The following is a 19,588-nucleotide window of genomic DNA, read 5'->3' on the forward strand; positions in this document are numbered from 1 at the left end:
GCAGATCTGATAAAAGATATAACCTCCTTGGCTAAGTACCAACAGGCTCTTAGGACTAGTACAAGGAGACATTCTTGCACAGGGAATAGACAAAAGAATATAATTTGAGTCATTTAAAATGTATGCCAGAAAGCAGCTATCCATTACTGTGGAGAGAGATTGTATAGAAATGCTTTCTGGGCTGGGCACGGTGGCTTACGCCTATATTCTCAACACTTTGGGAGGCTGAGGCAGGCAGATCACTTGAGGCCAGGAGTTCAAGACCAGCCTGGCCAACCTGGTGAAACTTTGTCTCTATCAAAAATGCAAAAAAATTAGCCAGGCATAGTGGTGCATGCCTGTAGTTCCAGCTACTCAGGAGGCTGAGGTGGGAGGATTGCTTGAGCCCAGGAGATAGAAGTTGCAGTGAACTGAGATTCTGACACTATGCCTGGGTGACAGAGTGAGACTGCTTCTCAAAAAAATAAAATAAAATTTAAAAAGTAGCAAATCTCATATTTCTGGTTTCACAACTCTTTTACCCTCTTAAAAACTATGGAGGACTTCAAAGAAATTTTCTTATTGTAGGTTATATCTACAATGTTTACTGCAGATCTGATCTCACTATTCTAATTTCAGCATTCAATTCAAGTTCCTCTTTACTGTGCCCGGGGACCAAGGTAACCAGGCACAAAGGAACGGCTTCTGAAACATGTAGACGAGCATAGAAATATACCATACATGCTTTCAATAATGAGGAAGAATAAAACTAATATAATGGCTGAGAAACTTCCAATATACCAACAAATGTGGCCTCTGGAGACCCCCCAAGCAGACTGTATAAACGAATGGCCTCAGAACGTCATGATCCAAATCTAAAATCACATCCTGTCCTTTTTCTGGATTCTGTCAAGATGATTCCGAGGGATTTATAAGTAAGTTTCTTATAATAACCTATTTTTGAGTAGGAAAAACTGTCATGAAACTCCTTTTGTTACTTCATTATAGTGTCCTTGTTTCTTGTTTAGCAATAACCTAAACAGACACTGCAGGATGCTCAGAAAATGGTTTCGTGGGTGGAGCTACAAGCTAAACAGGAATGCGGAGAAAGAAGTAACAGGCCCTGCTGGTTTCTCAGATGCAGTGCTGCATATTGCAAGAGGCTTCATTAGGAGACATGCTTTAGGAGGGGTCGATGGCAGGCCAGTCAACCAGGTACAGTGTCAAGGCTGCTTGCAGTTTACTCCTCTGAATAAGTTGAGCTAAACTGAGCTATAAATGGACTCTACTTCTATTTAATCAAATCATCTTAGTGCAGTAAGGAATTTTAGTGTAATAAACCATCACCATCCTAATTCGATCATCTTGTAAGTTTCCTCATCCAGTATTTGAATCCTTTGGTGGGGCAAACCTCATTATTGCTAACCAGGTTTCCTTGAGCATCTTCAGTAATTTAAATTTAGCTGTCAACACCAGGGAACCTATTCTTTTATTGAATAACTTGAAGTGCTATGAAGTTGTTACTTTCAGCAGCAAAGTATTCACTAAATAAAAAATGTCCTATTGTTCTAATTGTATCCCCTGGGATGACTCCATCCCGAGAAAAAACTCCAGTCTCTCTTTCTCATGTGATTCCTTCAAATATTTCAAAGCAACCAGAGTATTTTGCTCAACTAGTCCTGTTTTCATTATGGATATGTATAGTTTGTTCATCACATGGTTTCAAGTCTCTTTACAATCTTTGTCATTTTTCTCTGTACATATATGGAATTAAACATTGTCCCAGAGTTGAACACAAAATTCTGTGTCCATGTACCTTAAAATTGAACATTCCTATGGCATTATGGTTACAAAAAAGTTTTAAGTATTTTTTTTTAAGTACCTTGTTATCTTACTTCTTTCTCTGTATTGTACTTTTTGGGAATTCCTTTTTACTCAATTTTCGAATTTTACTTCTAACCCTGCGAAATCTGGTAGTGTATACAATATCACAACCCAAGGGTAATTCTGGATCTCTAATTTTTCATTGAAAAACTAATCTATCTTAACCAGCTTATAGGAATTCTTTTTTCCTTTGATTTTGAAAATGATTCACTTCACACAGGTAGGTTTATATATGTTTATGGTTGGTGTTCTGATTTCTTAATGTTCATGCCATACCAATAGTTACATATTTTGAATGTCACTCATTTCTGATATTCAGTATATATCAAAGGGATGGAACATATATTGAGGAATAGATCTAATGTAAGATATTAGAATAGTACATGTATGTGTACTCCTCTAAAATGCTAGAGAAAATAAATTTATAAATGTTACATTGCCTATAATATGCACATTAAGACTTATTCAATGAATAATTATTTGAATTAGCCAATTTATCAATTTTTTATATGATGACAGTAATGAAAGTTTAATGTTATCTACCCTTTGGAAGTGTATCTGTTTGACTTTTTTTTTTTTTTTTTTTAAGTTAATCTCCTTTAAGCAAAATGTGTTTGGTATTTGGAATGTTGGGTCCTTTCTGTGGAGATTGTTTAAAATGTAAACTAATCCATTGTTCTCAGCTAAAATAGTTCTCTGTTACTATCTTCTTGTGATCTTTCTTTGTCCTTCATGCCGTTTTAAATCCGGATGCATAATTTTCCTGCCAGAAGTTAATGCTTACTTCTCATTTGTTTTCTTTTCCTGTTGTCTTCAGAGCTCCACAGAGACAAGGTTCTGTTTCTGCAATCTCTAAGACATGTGGCTTTCCCAGGAAGATTGTTTATTTAATAAAAAAGAAGAGAGGTCCACTCTATGTTTGGAGTTACATAAATACTCTTTAAAAGGAGGATTTCCTCATTTATTCTAGTTTAGCCTCTCTGCTCAGGGAGAGAGCTTTAAATGCACCTTTAATCACTATATGATGACAGCTTGAGTTATACTTTTATAGTAGTTCCAAACATATTCAAGACATTGGAAATAAGAAATGTAAAATGAAATAATAATTCCTAATTTTTCTCTCTCTATATATTACAATATAAGATTACCGCATATTTTCACATTCAAAACCAGCTTATTATTATAAACTTAGTAATAAAAATAACACATAGTGCTATGATAACAGCTAAGTTTGAATAGAAGGTATCAAAACGGAGACAGACAAGGTATTGCTCTATACATTTAGAACTAATAGTTTTGTTTATTTTTTTATCTCACATTCTTACTCATGTAGAGTTTGCCTACCATGTTGTAACTGAAGTTGGAAAAACCTTTAATAGGTACCATAACAGAAAGATATTTTCTATTGGAAACAGTATATTTTATACTCCCCTTGACATCATCTTATGAGTTGAGTTTTAAATTAAACACAGAATTAAGAAAACACCATAAAGCCTTTTACATTTTACAAATATAATTATTTCTCAAAAATGTAACAAGAATGGGCATGTGGTAGGTACTACAGAGAGAAAAGGCAGCAATGATTAAAATATCATTAAAAATAATATTTTATAATGTTAATATTTAATATAACAAATGTTTACATATACAATTACACATAATATAATACATATATCCCTTACATGTATTACATATAACACATATATAATGTATATTTCATATAACATGTTACAAATTATCTTATAATGTATAATATATATTTTAAATATATATTTATAAATATAAATGCACTGTCAAGGTTTAGACTCACATTAGGGCTTTTTCATTTTATATAGTGAATACTCACAAATCAGTTACAGATATTTTTTCTCAGAACATCTTTATTCTATATTAAACATTATAGTATAAAAGTCGTGATGCAAAGTCATCAAAATTACTATACCAGCTCTTTTACAACACTTTTTTAAAAGGCAAATATTAGTATATAATTTTTATCTGAAGCATAATATCTATGGATGTAGATGACCTGTTTAAGGAGAAATAAACATGTCCAAATCACATGGAAATAGCAAAGAGAAATATGTCAGGGTTTCGGAGTTATGTGAGGGAAATATCATGTTTCCTCCAAATAATAAGTTGTCAGGCATTTTATCATAGCTTTCTGAAGATGACACATGACCTTTAGATGTGTTGTGTATCATACATAATTTTCTTGTTTGGCATTGCACTGGTTTTGGTCTGCAATGAAGCACATTAATTATACTGTTTGCTTTGCATTTAGCATTTTGGACATTATTTCCAGAAAAGTCATAGTTTGAAGCACTTCAAAATCTTTGGACTCAGAAAAGGAAGCTGCTTTATGTCAAAATGTGATAAAAGCAAACAAACATTTAATAAATGTTGAATAGACTTAAATAGCTTCCTTTGTGTTTATCTCAAGCATACATTGAAAGCTTATTAAACTGTATTAACTTGTGTAATAAATGTCACAAAAGAATCAGAGTTCTAGAAGATTCTTGTTTCCTTTAGGCAGAACCACATTTGAAACAGACTGAAGCGAGAGAAAATATGATTGTGCAAAAGAGCTTACTCAGTTTTATACACCCCTCAACAACTGCTCCTATCAACCTCACCTGTACTGCCAGGTCATTCATGCTTTCTTTTCATTTGTCTGCTTTTGTTACTGTAAGTTAAGCCAAGTAATTGCTGCCTCTGCTGACCTCAGGTTGAAAGAGAGTTAAATTAGCCCACCTCTATGTGTGCCAGATGTTCCTTTGGCCAATGTGGCTGATTTTCTCTGTTTGTGTAGGGAGCGAATTATAATTGCTTGAGCTTGTAGCCATTGTTCCTTTTTACCAAACCTTTCATGACCATGAAGATTTCCTTCTGTGCCTTTTAGAGTCATCCACCGCTTTCAGAAACAAGGACTAATTATCACTGATGTGATTGACTGCCATTATTTCCTGATTATAATTTTCTCAATACAATTTCTCTTCACAACTCCTCTTATAATACTTTTGAGCTATTTCCACCTATTTGTTTAACAATTTTGTAACTTCTTTCTTTGTATTTTCTTAGTTATTACAACAAACGTGGAAATGTAGGCGGATTGAAACCCACATTTCCATGGAATAAAGCTAAGAATGCCATTAAAGAGAAGGTTCATATATACTACTGAACTTCTCTACTGTCAGAATATAAAGAAGATGGTATGTTCTTTATTTTGCAAATATGAGAACTGAGTCACAGAACATTCATTGTTTTAGTAAACCTCCACTTAACCAAATCTTTACAACTTACTGCTGTTAACAGTCATTCAATTGCTAACATCGAGTGATATAATTATTGCTATATAGGTGATTTCAGAGCCTGCTTAACACAGAAATCTGAATCTCAGACCTAACTTACTTCATACCAAGGCTGGCGTGGGAATTTTGCTTAGATCTGCTGCTCCTGGTGAACCTTAAGAGGTGTCTAATAGTTCTAAGCCATAGACACTGGGCTTAAGTCACTAGAGGAATTCCTTATTGATTGGTCCCACTGAATTGGTAAGTACAGTTATTCACATCTCAGGTGGTATGTTCTGCAATTAGACTGTGGGGCAAAATACCACATACTGAAAATTATTGAGAATATTTTAAATAGTCCATGAACTATGCCAAACATGATATAAACATGTATAAAACCTCCAAATAGTAATACAAACCCCAAATTAGAAATGCTCTAAAACATGAAACTTGAGTGCTGACCTGATGCTACAGATTGTTCACATAGGTGGCTAAGATAGGGACACCTTTGCTTTCTGATGGTATAGTGTACACAAGCTTTGTTTTATTAAAAAAGTATGAAAATATTGTATATGATTACCTTCAGGCTATGTGTATAAAATGTATATAAAACTAAATGAATTTCATGTTTAGACTTCAGTCTCATTCCCAAGATATTTCATTATGTATAAACAAATATTTAAAAATTTAAAAATATCCAAAATCTGAAACATGGTCCCAGGCATTCTGGATAAAGATACTCAACCTATAGTATACATATCATAACATACAGAAACCACTAAGCTAGACTGAAGATGAAAACTCAAGGAAGATACATAATCTGTATGTTTGTTCAAACCAGTCTTCTTTTAAGATAGGCATCAAATTCCTAGCAGCGACATACACATCTATTATGTACCCATAACAATTAAAAAATTAAAAAAAAATCCTAGCAGTGAACTGGAGATGAATGGAAGACTCTAAAGAAAAGGATCTGCTTCCTGATACATTTTACTCTGTTCTATTCTCACAGGAAACCTTATTCATGCCAATCATGTTGTGAAGATTACAAGAGATAGTGAAGTCGCATCTGTGCAACCGAGATGAGATACTGGTCAGGTTCTAAACTCAGGGACTTGACCTAATTGGGTAATATTGCAACCCCGTTGGGGTTCTCCTTCTTTATACCCACCATATGTTTTAATGTATAACACCTATATGGATTACTGTATACTTTTCTTTAGTTGTTAGTTAATTTTGTATTCGTATTAGCTGGCCTACAGAGTCTAGACCTTATATGTAGTTTTCATTCATATTTTAAAAGTACTAAATAAATGCTGTTGAATAGCTAAATTAATCTCTGACCTGAAACTTTCTAACTTCTTATTCGAAGTTCTAGTCCATGTCCACTCATGTACACTGGTGCTCTTTTGCTTCATTTCATGACTTCTATTTTTTATCATATTCTAACATGCAGCCTGCAATGTCTTCCCTCGACTTCCCACCTTCTCTTTCTCTCCCTTCTTTCTTATTTCCCCTCTCTTTCCTTTCCTTTCAGTCAACTCCATTCCAGTTCATTTGAACACAGGTTTAAAATAAAAGTTAGTGTTTTTATAAACATTTTAACAATTCACAAAAATTTTAGCCTTACAGAAAGTACAAAGAAGAAAGCAACGATAAGCTTGCCACTCATTGTTACCACTTGTGGCCATCATTCCAGATATCTGGAACAGTCTGTCTCAGATAGATGGTTGGATAGACAATTAAAACAGCAGCAGTCAACACTTGCTGGGAACTTTAAAAATGCTTTCAGTATATTTATTACATTCTTCCTGTGAGGTCATGATTAGTTTCCTTTTCGTTTTGCAGGTGAGGAAACAGAGATTCCTAGAAGTTAAGCAACTTCCTCAAGGTTACATAACCAGTAAATGCTGAATGACTAAATAAGTGTCTTTAGAATTGGCGATGGAAGTTAGGATGGAATGACTTTATTTTATTTTTTAATTAACAGGTGATTTTATTTTATTTTATTTTTTTGGAGATGGAGTCTTGCTTTGTTGCCCAGGTTGGAGTGCAGTGGCATGATCTCAGCTCACTGCAACCTCCGCCTCCTGCGTTCAAGCAATTCTCCTGCCTCAGCCTCTTGAGTAGCTGGAACTACAGGTATCAACCATCATGCCAGGCTAAATCTTGTATTTTTAATAGAAATTGGCTTTCACCATATTATATAGGCTGGTCTCGATCTCCTGACCTCGTGATTCACCTGCCCCGATGTCCCAAAGTGCTGGGATTACAGGCGTAAGCCACCACACTCAGCCAATTAACAGATAATTTGTTTAGAGCAGTTTTAAATTTATAGCAAAACTGATCAAATAGAATAATGAGTTCCTATGTGCTGGTCCCCTCTCTGCCCCACGTCCCTCCCTACCCTACCATCACATCTTACACTAGAGTGATACATCTCTTACCATCCATGAACCAACACTGATACATTATTATCACCCAAAATCCATAGTTTACATTAAGGTTCATTTTCTGTTGTGTATTCCATAAGTTTTGACAGATGTATAATGTCACATATTCATCCATATAGTAACATATTATTCTTTTTGTGGTTATTGTGTTTGCATTCTCAATAATAAAACTATGAATAATAATGTGTAGGCTGGAGTTTGAGACCAGCCTACACAATATGGTGAAACCCAGTCTCTATCAAACTCAGTCTCTATTATAAGAATTCATAGCTTTACTACTGCAGATAATAATTAGGGAAGTAAATAATTCATAGTTTGAATTGATATAATCCAAAGTTTTACCTCCCAAAAAATCATCTGTGATCTACCTGCTGATTTTCTGTCTCTCTCTTTTCCCCACACCCTGAAACCATATGTTCTTTTACTGCCTCCATGGTTTTGCCTTTTTCAGAATGTCATAAACTTGGAATCATATGGTATGTAGCCTTTCCAAACTGGCTGTCTTCACTTAATAATATGCTTTTCATGTTCTTCCATGTCTTTTCATGGCTTGATGAATGATACAACTTTTGAGTAAGAAAATTTTAAGGACCACTTAAAAGCAATAGTTTTGTTTTATCCTGAAAAGAGAAGAAAATATGCTTGTTGAATAGAAATTTTATTATTTGAACATTCCCTGCTTTCCACATAAAATGTTGTCAGTAGCATGTGAAAACTATGAGAGAACACTAATGTGGAAGTTAAATGATATAAAAAGTAATGAAAACTAGATTATCAATTCTGATCTGGATTCCTTGGGAAGCATGAACTATTAACAAGTATGTGGATAGTTTATACTGTTGCTCAACCCTTGTAAGCTACAAGTGTATCTTACAGAATTGAATTCAGTGAAACATAACATTATAGTGCCCAAAGAAAAGAGAAAGGCTCAAATGTGATTTTTGCCTACATTTATCCTATTATAATTGCATAGATTTTCAAAATTCACTTTCATTCTAATTTATTTAAAATGAAGGTAGACCTTGATGTGATATACAACTTCAGCAAAGTTTCAGGATACAAAACCAATGTATAAAAATCACTAGCATATCTGTGTACCAACGATATCAAGATGAGAGCCAAATGAAGAATGCAATCTCATTCACAATAACCATAAAAAGAATAAAACATCTAGGAACACAGCTAACCAAGGAGGTGAAAGACCTTTACAATGAGTATAAAACATTGTTCAGTTAAGTCAGTGATGACACAAACAAATGGGAAGACATTCCCAGCTCATAGACAGGAAAAACCAATATTATCAAAATGTCTATATTGCCCAAAATAGCACTGCTTCAGTGCTATTCCTATAAAACTACCAATGATATTCTTCATGAAATTAGAAAAAACTATTTTAAAATTCAGGTGGAACCAAAAAAAGAGCTAAGATAGCTAAGACAATTCTAAGTAAAAACTGGAGGCATCACGTTATCTGACTTCAAACTGTTCTACAAGGCTGTAATAATAAAAACATCATGCAGTACAGAAACAGACAGATAGACCAATGGAACACAATAGAGAGCCCTGAAATAATGCCATATAGCTAAAACCATCTGATTTTTAACAAAATCCACAAAAAACAAGCAATGGGGCCAGGATTCTCTATTCAATAAATGGTGCTGGGATAACTGGCTGCCCATAGGCAAAAGATTGAAACTGGACCCCTTCCTTACACCATATACAAAAATTAAGATAGATTAAAACCTAAAACCAAAGACTGACATCAAGAACCTTGGAAGCTCATCTGGGAAATACTATTCTGGACACAGGACTTGGCAAAGATTTCATAACAAAGATGCCAAAAGCAATTGCAACAAAAACAAAAATTGACAAATGGGACCTAACTGAACTAAAGAGCTTCTGCACAACAAAATAAACTATCAAAAAAGTAAACAGGCAATCTACAGAATGGAAGAAAATATTTTCAAACTATGCATGTGACAAAGGTCTAATATCCAGAGTCTATAAGGAACTTAAATTTATAAGCAAAAATTAAACAACCCCATTAAAAAGTGGGCAAAGGACATGAACAGATACTTTCAAAAGAAGACATTCATGCAGCCAACAAGTATATGAGAAAATGCTGAACATCACTATCGTTAGATAAATGCAAATCAGAACTGCAATGAGATACTATCTCCCACCAATCAGAATGGCCATTATTAAAAAAAGTCTAAAAATAACAGACGCTGGTGAGGTTGTGGAGAAAAGAGAATGTTTATACACTACTAGTAGAAATGTAAACTAGGTCAGCTACTATGAAAAACAGTTGGGTAGTTTCTTTTTCTTTTCTTTTCTTTTTTTTTTTTTTTTTTTTGAGACGGAGTTTCGCTCTTGTTACCCCCAGGCTGGAGTGCAATAGCACGATCTCGGCTCACCGCAACCTCCGCCTCCTGGGTTCAGGCAATTCTCCTGCCTCAGCCTCCTGAGTAACTGGGATTACAGGCACGTGCCACCACGCCCAGCTAGTTTTTTTGTATTTTTAGTAGAGACGGGGTTTCACCATGTTGACCAGGATGGTCTCGATCTCTCGACCTCGTGATCCACCAGCCTCGGCCTCCCAAAGTGCTGAGATTACAGGCTTGAGCCACCGCGCCCGGCCGGGTAGTTTCTAAAAGAACTTAAAATGGAAGTACCATTTGAGCTAACAATCTCATTATTGGGTATATATCCAACGAAATATAAGTTGTTTTACCACAAAGACACATGCACACATATGTTTATTGCAGCACTATTCACAATATCAAAGACATGCTATCAACCTTAATGCCTATCAAGTGTAGACTGGATAAAATATGTGGTACATACCCCATAGAATATGTAATCATAAAAAAGAATAAGATCATGTCCTTTGCAACAACGTGGATGGAGCCGGAGGCCATTATTCTAAGCAAACTAATGAAGGAACAGAAAACCAAATACCTCATATTCTTACTTGTAAGTGGAAGCTAAGCACTGAGTACACATGGACACGAAGAAGGGAGCAACAGACATGGGGGCCCACTTGAGGGTGGAGGGTAGGAGGAGGGTAAAGCCTAGAGAACTACCTATCGGGTACCATGCTTATTACCTGGGTGACAAAATAATTTGTACACTAGACCACCATGATAAAAAATTTACCAAATAGTGAACATGCACATATACCCCTGAACTTAAAAGTTTAAAATAAAAAATAAAATAAAATAAAAGGTAGAGAATAGGGTAGTCATTGGTCGTTCATGATTAAATAAATATAACTGTGCCAAAAGCTTTCACCATGGAAAATAATTTTATTTTTTTCTGTGCTTTTAATCTTTTGTCCTTTTGTTAGTAAAAGTCATAGACTCTCAAAAGTTAAGGAACTTAAAATGTCTTCAAATTTGAGGAGCTATATATATTTTGTACTTTTTAACTGAATATTTCTTCTTTCAACTGATTGTTTTGGCATAGATATTAATTACAATATTTATCTATAAAGGGCTGCTAGTACGGATTCTACGTCATAGAATATGTTTCCAAACTTGCTCTAATCTTAGGAGGAAATTTAACCAGCTAGAAACTTGATACACATCACCTCAAGAAAACTGGTGGATGATCATTGTCCCTGGAAAAAAATTATTTTGCGAGCACATATAAATGTTCCGTATTTACGATGGCTTGACTTTATGGTGATTCAAAAGTGATATACATTCAGTAGAAACCATACTTTGAATTTTGAATGCTGATCTTTTCCTGGGATAAGGATATGAGGTGTGATACTCTCTACATGCTGGGCATCAGGGAGCCATAACTCCCAGTCAGCCACATGATAATAAGGGAAAAATCACTACTGTACTCCACAGTGTACTATATACAATACATTGAGATATTCAACACTTTGTTACAAAATAGGTTTGTGTTCCATCTCATATACATGAGATATTCAACACTTTCTTACAAAATAGGTTTGTGTTCAATCAATTCGCTATAGGCTAATTTAAGTGTTCTGACCATGTTTAAGGTAAACTAGGCTGTTATGGGTTCCATAGGTTATTTGTATTAAATGCATTTTTGACTTATATTTTCAACTTAATGATGGGTTTATAAGAAGACAAGTGAAAGAGCATCTGTATGTATCAATCAATAAAGAATGGACTTCCACTTCATTTTTGCAATTGCTTTAAAAATAAATTGAAATTTACTTAGGAGAGGTTTTGTTTGTGTTAAAACATTCGTTTCCTTTCACACTTAGATTATCTGAATTTATTAATTTCTCAATGTTTTCACTTTCAGGCACAATTTAATTGGAACTGAAATCAGATACATTAGACACATTTTTGAGACTTGAGTTTATATAAAATCAATAAAATTTTCTAAGTATAACATTAACAGTAATCATTCTAATAATAATTATTCAAAATACCTGGTTCAATACAGAATTGGATTTATTCTGTTGAAAATGAAGTTGAAAGATTAAATGCACTAAAAATAAACTGAACTTCTCTACAGTATTTTCTTTTTACTAAATACTAATATTTATATATCAAGAATAAACTTTGGTGAGGAATCTGTTGAAATGAGATATCAGTGTTCTATGAATCTAGTGATTAAAAAGAAATTCAACTAACTGGTGAAGGGGATATGTTTGCACATTTTCCAGGTTATCACCATCCTTTTTAAACAGCCCTGATTCTTTGGCAATTGTGCTCTATGGGAAAATGATACAATGCTTTTTTTATAATTTGACTTTGGAAAAACAAAGCCTCAAATGACTAGATTTGCTTTTATTTCCATTAAACGTTAAACTTAAAAGTTTAAATTTAATGCTGGGTGTTGTGGCTCACACTTGTAATCCCAGCACTTTTGGAGGCTGAGGCAGGTGGATGGCTTAAGCTCAGGAGTTCGAGACCAGCCTCGCTAACATGGTGAAACCCTGTTGCCACAAAAATAAAAAATTTTAGCTGGGTAAAGAGGCACACACCTGTGGTGTCAGCTACTCAGGAGGTTGAGGTGGGAGGATCATTTGAGCCCAGGAGGTCCAGGCTGCAGTGAGCTGAGATAGGGCCACTGCACTCCAGCGTGGGTGACAGAGCAAGACCCTCTCTCAAAAGAATAACAACAATGACAACAACAACAAAATTTAAACTTAAAAGCATGAATGCATCCACAGTTAGGGAAATATAACTAGAAACAAAATCTTTCCCTAACCCAGAACACTTCTCAACAAAGATAGTAGAGAAATAAACCAGTTTTATTATTTAAAAAGCATTAAACGAGGATGTGCTATGCATCACATTGAAAAGACAGAAAGGGCCGGGCTCAGTGACTCACACCTGTAATCCCAGCACTTTGGGAGGCCGAAGCGGGTGGATCACGAGGTCAAAAGATCGAGACCATCCTGGTCAACATGGTGAAACCCCGTCTCCACTAAAAATACAAAAAATTAGCTGGGCATGGTGGCGCGTGCCTGTAATCCCAGCTTCTCAGGAGGCTGAGGCAGGGGAATTGCCTGAACCCAGGAGGTGGAGGTTGCAGTAAGCTGAGATCACGCCATTGCACTCCAGCCTGGGTAACAAGAGCAAAACTCCGTCTCAAAAAAAAAAAAAAAAAAAAGAAAAAAAGAAAGAAAAGAAAAAGAAAGGAATTTCACAACTTATAGCTCCAAGCAGATAGACTTATTACATACATGCACTCAAGACAGACAATCATTCGTCCTGAAGTAAGAGGACTTGGCAACATCTTTTGTCACATTAGTTTATCTTAATTTTATCATGATAATTGGGGAGACTCCCTGTGGCTGTATCAGGTGGAGTAACAAACTTGTCATTGCAAATTGGAACAAGATGCCCTCAGATGTTAAGCTCTTTTCTTCCCACACTAACTGGAAGATAGGGTCACTATCTCTCTTTATGTTTGCCTTTCAGAAAGATGCCTATCCAATGAAGTCTTCCTAAAAGGCCCAAGAGAACAGGATTCAAAAGCTTCTGGATGGCTAAACAGGTGAAGGTTCCAGGAGGGTTGATCACCCTTCCCCCATACCTTGCCCTATGTACATGTATCCTTTGTAATATCCTTTATAATAAACTGGCAAACAATCTTTTTTAAAAGGCTTACAGGGACTTGAGGAAACATTCCTAAGTTGTGAAACTGGCAGAGGTTTATTTTGCCATTGTAAAGATTTATATACATTTGAAAAGGACAGACAAAGAAATTTTGAAATAAAAAGAAAAGGGAGAGAAATCTCTTGCCTGGTAGAATGATCATTCTTATTTTTAATCTGTATTTGCCTATATATCACCCACAGGAATATAAAAGTAGTATTATTTTATTATGACTTTTCTCTCTCTCCTATGTTTAAAAAATAATCTGGAGAGCTTTCTTTGGGTGCTATTTCTTTTAATGACTTTATTGAAGCATAATTGACATCCAGTACACTGCCCATATTTAAAGTGTACAAGCTGATATTTTGACATATGTATACACCTGAGAATTGAGAGAGAACAGGTTTGAGACTAGACCCCCACCCCGACTGATGCTTTTTTTTCCTTATTTCCTCATACAGGCTGAATGTGTGTTCCCGCCCAAATCTCATATTGAATTGTGATCCCCAGTGTTGGAAGTGGGGCCAGGTGGAAGGTGATTGGGCCTTGGGGGCAGAATTCTCCATGGTTTAGCACAATCCCTCGTGGTGTTGTCCTTGAGACAGTGAGTGAGTTCTGGTTATTTAAAAGTGTGTAGCACCTCCCCTCTCACTCTCTTGCTTCTGCTCTTTCCCTGTGAAGTGCCTGATACTGCTTCATCTTCCACCATAAATAAAAGCTCCCTGGCTGGGCGTGGTCACTCAAGCCTGTAATCCCTGCACTTTGGAAGGCAGAGGCAGGTGGATCAGGAGGTCAGGGGTTCCAGACCAGCCTGGCCAATATGGTGAAACTCCTTCTCTACTAAAAATACAAAAACAAACAAACAAACAACAAAACAAATAGCTGGTCATGGTGTCACATGCCTGTAATCCTAGTGACTCCGGAGGCTGAGGCAGGACAATTGCTTGAACCTGGGAGGTGGAGGTTGCAGTGAGCCAAGATTGCGGTCACTGCACTCCAGCCTGGGCAAGAGTAAGACTGTCAAAAAAAAAAAAAAAAAAAAAAAAAAAAAAAAACTCCCTGAGTCCTCCCCAGAAGATCAGAAGATGAGTCATGTTGGCACCACGATAATACAGCCTGCAGATTCAATTAAACATCTTTTCTTTATAAATTACACAGTTATCAGGTCTTTCTTTACAGCAATTAATGGACAAATCCACGTGCCACCCACCAGACCTTGCAGCACCATGCTCACTGGCACCATAGCTGCTGACCAGACCTTGCAGACCATGTGAAGAAACGAAGACGAGCAGCATTCCACCACAAATCTTACTCAAGGGAGTTTACCCTCTCACCTACATGTACACAAATCAGGAGAATGATCAACACTGACTCCCTGCCTCATTGTAATACTAAAATCCCCTCCAAAGGAGGGGCTTATCCACCATTTCTTGATCAGGTGTTGTATGAAGAAGTACGTTTCTAGACTGTGCTATCTGCCACGGAAACTCCTCACTAATCATGCTTCCATATCTTTCCTCTTTCCTTCCCGAAATAGAAAATCTTCGGTGGCTCCTCTTGGGGAGACAGACAGAGAACTCCCATTCCTGTGTTATTTCTGTTGTGCTCAAGCATAAGCCCTTAATAAAATCTTGTCTGAAATTTTTTTTTTTTAGTTTTGTGTCAATTTCTACTGCTTACATGTCTAAGAACCTGTGTTCAGTAACAAAATCATAACCACTTTATCTTCCCTACACCAGCCATACATCTTTAATAAAGCTTCTGGTCAAATTTTTTGTCCAATTTTAGTTTTATTTGGGTTGTTTGCTTTCTTACGATTGAGTTAGGAGTGTTCTATATATATTCTGCATGCAAATCTTTATAAGATGCATGTTTTGCAAATGCTTTATTGCAGTCTGTGGCTTTTCCTGTTCTTAAACAGTGACTATTAAGAAGTATGTAATTTTGATAAAGATAATTTATCAATTTGTTCTTTGATGGAGTGTAATTTTGACTAGGAGAAATTTGGCTACCCCAAAGTCACTAAGATTTTCTCCAATGTTTTTCTCTTGAAGTTTTATAATAAGTTTTATATTTAGGCCTAGGGTCAATTTTGAATTAATTTTTAAAATATGGTAAAAGATATGGATTGTAGTGTTTTTTGTTTTAATATGGTTGTACAACTATTCCAGCACCGTTTTCCGAAAAGGCTATCATTTGTCCACCAAAATAAATGCCTCTGAATCTTTGTCAAATTCAGTGGTCTGTGTAGGTACGGCTCCATTACTGGATTCTCTTATGTATCATTAACAACTTTATCTATACTTAAGTCCATTGTACACTGTATTAGTTATTACAAGTTTGCATGATTTGAAATCCAATGGTTTTTACCTTCTAACTTTGTTCTCCTTTTTCAGAGTTGCTTTGCCTTATCTAAGTCCTTCAGATTTTCATACAAATTTTACAAACAGCTTGTTAATTTCTACAACATTTTCCACCAGGGTTTTTATTGAGATTACCTTAAATCTATACAGCAATGTTGGGACAATTGATCTCTTACAATATTGAGCCTCTGACCCATGAATTAGGTATATCTCTTCATTTATTTAGGACTCTCAAAATTTCTTTAATTTGCATGAATACTACAAACTGTAAACAAATCACTATAATAAAACCATGAACCTACTAAGTAAAGGCTACTAAATTATGCCTCCAGTATCAGAAATTTTTAGAGAGACTAAAACCCTTCTTCTGATTTACAGTAAATAGGTGATCTTCAGGTGAATAAGTGAGATTGGAGAGAAAAGACATACAAAAGCAGGGAGTGTACTTAAGATTAAACATTTAAAGACCTGCAAGTAGTTACGGTTTGACATATATAAAACTATTGGTTCATGTGAGGAATGTAAAGGAAGATAAGTGGGTAGACCCTTGTCTTACATGCTCCTTGAAGACAATTGGTCTTCACCCTGCGAGTGATAGGGCTATTCAAAGAGTTTAAACAGAGGAGTACCATGCAGGTTTAAAAGATCACTCTGGGCTGGACCCAATGGCTCACGCCTGTAATCGCAGCATTTTGGGAGGCAGAGGTGGGCAGATCATGAGGTTAAGAGATCAAGACCATCCTGGCCAACATGGTGAAACCCCGTCTCTACTAAAAATACAAAAATTAGCTGGGTGTGGTGGCACATGCCTGTAATCCCACCTACTCTGGAGGCTGAGGCAAGAGAATCTCATGAACCTGGGAGGCAGAGGTTGCAGTGAGCCGAGATTGTGCCACTGCACTCCAGCGTGGTGACAGAACAAGACTCTGTCTCTAAAAATAATAATAATAATAATAATAATAATCCGAAAGTTGAGTGATTAGTTTTGATATTTTCAAAATTATTCGTACTTTAACCTTTATAAACTGTGAGAAAAGTCTCCAAATTGTGGAATATTATAAATACTATATAGCTGGGCATGGTGGCTCATGCCTGTAATCCCAGCACTTTGGGAAGCCGAGGTGGGTGGATCACCTGAGGTTGGAGTTTGAGACCAGCCTGACCAACATGGAGAAACCCCATTTCTACTAAAAAAAAAATACAAAATTAGCCAGGTGTGGTGGTACATGCCTGTAATCCCAGCTCCTTGGGAGGCTGAGGCAGGAGAACTGCTTGAACTCGGGAGGCGGAGTTTGCAGTGAGCCAAGATAGTGCCACTGCACTCCAGCCTTTTTTAGACAGTGAGGCTCTATCACCAGAAAAAAAAAAAATACTGTATAAATAGAACACATTTTTGATTGACTTAAAAGTATCTTTTAGCATTACAAAATACATCTTAGATTTCTTTACATTGGACTTTGGTGAGCTAGTTAAACACTAACACTATGCCTGATTCTAGTTTTATCTGTATTTTCTAAGGTATCAGTTCTTTTCAGCATACTCTTTTATCTTCATTTAACTGTATAATTTCATTATTTTTCTTGTTATTGTTAATTGTTTTTATTATGTTAAGTTATAGACCCCCTTATATATTTGGTAACTTCAATTAATTACTTTATGTATTCCTCATTACTAATGTGCCCATACTTAACACTGCCACCGAAGTTATCTTTTTCACATTATCATGTTCCTTATTAAACAGTTACGGTGGTTTTCTGTTACATTGTCTCCTGTAATTAACTCTTTCTATATAATTAATTCATTTGCTTTTCCTTGGTTTTCCACTCTATGCGGCAACATACACTCTGCTATTTAACTTACTTTCTACCTTTCCACAACCTAAGTGAATATGGTGAGGGGGTGGGTGAGGAGGAAGCCTTTTCTTTTTTTTTTTTTTTTCTTTTTTTTGAGACAGAATCTTGCTCTGTCACCCAGGCTGGAGTGCAGTGGTGTGATCTTGGCTCACTGCAGCCTCTGCCTCCCAAGCTCAAGGGATTCTTCTGCCTCAGTCTCTGGAGTAGCTGGGATTACTGGGGCCTGCCTGCCACCACGCCCGGTTAATTTGTTTTGTATTTTCAGTAGAGATGGAGTTTCACCATGTTGCCAAGACTGGTCTCAAACTCCTGACCTCAGGTGATGTGCCCATTTTGGCCTCTCAGTGTGCTGGGATTACAGGCATGAGCCACTGCACTGGGCCTGTGGGCTTCTTAATGGTTTCCTGAATTTCTGTGTGACTCTTTAAAAACATGTTATCCCGTTCATAAACCTTTTGTTAAACATCTGTAATGCAGGTCAGTCTATTTTACCACAGATAGTGAGGATTGCACAGAGATCACTGACAAGTTAGACAACAATTGAATCAAGGTTTAGAAATGGTAAAATCTAGCCTTCTCAATTCCAAGTAATATTTTTCTTCTTCCTTTGATGTATCAAAGTTCATTTCCACTTTTTGAAAGAAAATCGTTCTTTCTAATTAAATATTTATTCCTTAATAAATATCTTCTTCTGTCTATTTCAGTTATTGATAATCTTTCCTTCTCTAACTTCAGACTTTTATTTTTATTTTTATTTTTATTTTATTTTTTTCAGCTGAGCAGCTTCCTCACTGAATTGACAACAACTGCTTTCCTCACTGTACCACCATTGCTTGCATCCTTTGAAGGTAAAATGGTATTTTGACCTGACCTAATTCTTCTCTTTGATCAGGTACTTTAATTTTTTTATTATTTTATTTTTTTTGAGATGGAGTCTTGCTCTGTCACCCAGGCTAGAGTACAATGGCACAATCTTGGCTCACTGCAAACTTCGCCTCCTGGATTCAGGTGATTCTCCTGCCTCAGCCTCCTGAGTAGCTGGGATTAAGCTGGGATTACAGGTGCTTGCCACCATGCCTGGCTAATTTTGTATATTTAACAGAGACAGGGTTTCATTTTGGCCAGGCTGATCTCGAACTCCTGACCTCAGGCAATCCACCCACATCAGCCTTCCAAAGTGCAGGGATTACAGGTGTGAGCCACTGTGCCAAGCCTACTCAGGTACTTTCAAATGCAATTCTTCATAACGTCTCCATGACATCTTAGAACTTCTTTTCCTGGGCTAAGCAGTGAGGGTAAATTTACCAAACCCCACATCTTCCTTGCAACCATATTTCCTGCCTTCCTTAACGGTCTCAACATTCTTGATTCTAGCCTTTTGAATGGTTGTATCTTCATACCCAGCATAACATATGCTATCCCTTATGTTTTTTTTTCTCAAATACAGAAATTTGGATTTACTTTTGGAACTCACTGAAATATCACCAAACCAAATCCTGATTATTGGAATGTTTTATTACATTTTATTAAGTTGCATATTGATTTATATTTAAGATGTAGTTTACAAAAATCACTCTATAGTTGGCAAAATTCCAGCCTTTGATGCAAATTTTCTGATATGGCTTGTAGAATTATTTGGATTCAAAGAACGGTTCTGCTTGTATTATGAAC

General features: G+C 36.0%; 1 long non-coding RNA gene across 1 annotated transcript; it reads left to right on the forward strand.

Annotated features, from left to right (window-relative positions):
• Positions 1-1,122: 1,122 nt before the first annotated feature.
• On the forward strand, positions 1,123-14,315 carry LOC141583915 (uncharacterized). Its single transcript, XR_012516749.1, has 4 exons — positions 1,123-1,194; positions 6,163-6,278; positions 13,525-13,600; positions 14,163-14,315. It is a non-coding gene; the product is annotated as an uncharacterized LOC141583915 (long non-coding RNA).
• The last annotated feature ends 5,273 nt before the right edge of the window (positions 14,316-19,588 follow it).

This window comes from Saimiri boliviensis, chromosome 3, assembly GCF_048565385.1.
Source record: "Saimiri boliviensis isolate mSaiBol1 chromosome 3, mSaiBol1.pri, whole genome shotgun sequence".
Taxonomy (NCBI): Eukaryota; Metazoa; Chordata; class Mammalia; order Primates; family Cebidae; genus Saimiri; species Saimiri boliviensis.